General features: G+C 51.6%; 1 non-coding gene across 1 annotated transcript; it reads right to left on the bottom strand.

Annotated features, from left to right (window-relative positions):
* Positions 1 to 527: 527 nt before the first annotated feature.
* Positions 528 to 614, bottom strand: TRNASTOP-UCA (transfer RNA opal suppressor (anticodon UCA)). The gene has a single exon. It is a non-coding gene; the product is annotated as a tRNA-Sec (tRNA).
* Positions 615 to 1,929: the final 1,315 nt, after the last annotated feature.

Here is a 1,929-nt window from a genome sequence, read left to right as displayed (position 1 = left end):
GAGGCTCCACAAATCATCGACTGGAGAGTTGTTGCAACAGGATATCACAAAATAAACGCCTTCTGCTTGAAGAATATGTTTTTTAGCTTGACGTTAACCTTTATTTTTCATGGGGCTGGGTGACATTATTAGCACCCGTGCTTACTGCTGAAGTGAAGCATCTTTGTTGCAGCGTGGGTGGGAGATGGGTTATCGTCAATATGGAGCAGATCTAGAGAATGACTTCTGTTATTTACTTCTTCTCTGTTCTTGTAGGACATGTGACACAGTTTAACAAAGATCTGCCTAACAGAAAAATCCAATTAAAACCTGAATTGTCCTTCGGCTTTCCCTGGCACACTGCCATTTCAGCAATCCAGCGCCCTGAAAATAAGGTGGAAGAAGAGTAAGTGAAACGTGCTCCTTGTGGGGTGACGCTTCGGGAAAGCGCGGCGAGCGCTGCGTTTTGCCCCGGGGATGGGCAGGCACCGCCGGCGGTCTCCCGGGACAAAAACAACCCGCGAACACGACCAGCGCCCGCGTCGCCCCGCCCGAAAGGTGGAATTGAACCACTCTGTCGCTAGACAGCTACAGGTTTGAAGCCTGCACCCCAGACCACTGAGGGTCATCCGGGCAATTTATAACGGCCACATGACACTGTATTTGAATTCCCGCATATCTTTCACCCCTAGGTGATGGCGAGGGGTGTTTTCCCGCAGGCACGGCCCCTCGCCTTTTCCCAGTGGGAAGACGGTCCGCAGGGAGCAGCGGACGCGGCGGTGGCGGGAGGAGGGCTAGGAAGGCCCCCGCCGCTATCCCAGAGGCCCCCGGGCGCTCATGCAAATACAAGGGCGGTGATTGGCTGTCCCCGCGGGAGGGGCGGGGCGGGAGGCGCTCCAGCAGGGGCCGGGCACGGCGGGTGAGTCACGGCGCTTCCCAGAAGGAGCGGGGCCGTCCCGCGCCCTTCCCGGACCTCCGGGGACCCTTACAACATGGGACAGGACAGCTTGTGTAACCACGGGGGCGGCCCGGGCCCCGAGGTGTGCTGCGAGGAGCTCGGTCCTAATTTTTTTTTCCCTTTCCCTTTTTTTTTTTTTTTTTTTTTTTTCCTTCCAGTGGCTAATGCCAGATACTCTGGAGGATGTGAATCTCCCATGGGATACATCTCAGAACAATAATATCCTCTGGGAGGAAATTCCTCCCTGGCCCCCAGCTGAGGATCAACTTATTGCCCCGAAGTATGAGGATTGAAAACACTTGTAATTTTATCCCAGCGAGTATAACTACACAGGGTATTTTCATAAACCCTTGAAGAATTACTCACTTATTTGCCTCGAGAGATTCCTCTGAAGCAGAGCTATTTCTGCAAATGCATGTGGTTTCCAATGATTTTTAATTAGATAATTCTTTTTGGTGTAAGCAACTAAAAACCCTGCAGGCCTATTCCCCCTCTTGCTTGCCCTGGGGAAACTTAGGCTCAAACCTGGTACTTGGTAGAGCAGCATCACACTAAAAGTGGTACAGAACAGAACCGGAGCCACAGCCCGAAGCTGGGACCAGTTTTGCAGATGTCAGCAAAAGAAAGCAAGAAGTGTATGATAGGGCAGCACCATTCCCACTCACACGCAGGAATGCTGCCGGGCACAGCTTCGCTTTCGGTGCATGACTCCAAGTCCCGGCTTACTCTCTTGGAGCTGAACCAGCTCAGGTATGCCCTGGCCCGCCGACTCCCCAGACAGACATGAGCATATTTGAGGCCTTACTGTTTTTAGTGAGCAACTTCTTTAGCAACTTAAATGTGTTTTTTTAAGAGCACCTCAACTCAGAAGCAGGGCTCTTATCAGAAGGAGATGGTTTGAGAGCTGCTTCTGTGCCTACCAATGCAGGGCAGAAATTTTTTTTTTTTGTTTCCTTGGTTTATAGGAGTCACGTTCCTCAGTACATTCCTAT

The sequence above is a fragment of the Sylvia atricapilla genome, chromosome 3 (assembly GCF_009819655.1).
Source record: "Sylvia atricapilla isolate bSylAtr1 chromosome 3, bSylAtr1.pri, whole genome shotgun sequence".
Lineage (NCBI taxonomy): Eukaryota > Metazoa > Chordata > Aves > Passeriformes > Sylviidae > Sylvia > Sylvia atricapilla.
This window is presented reverse-complemented; position numbering and strand designations above follow the sequence as displayed.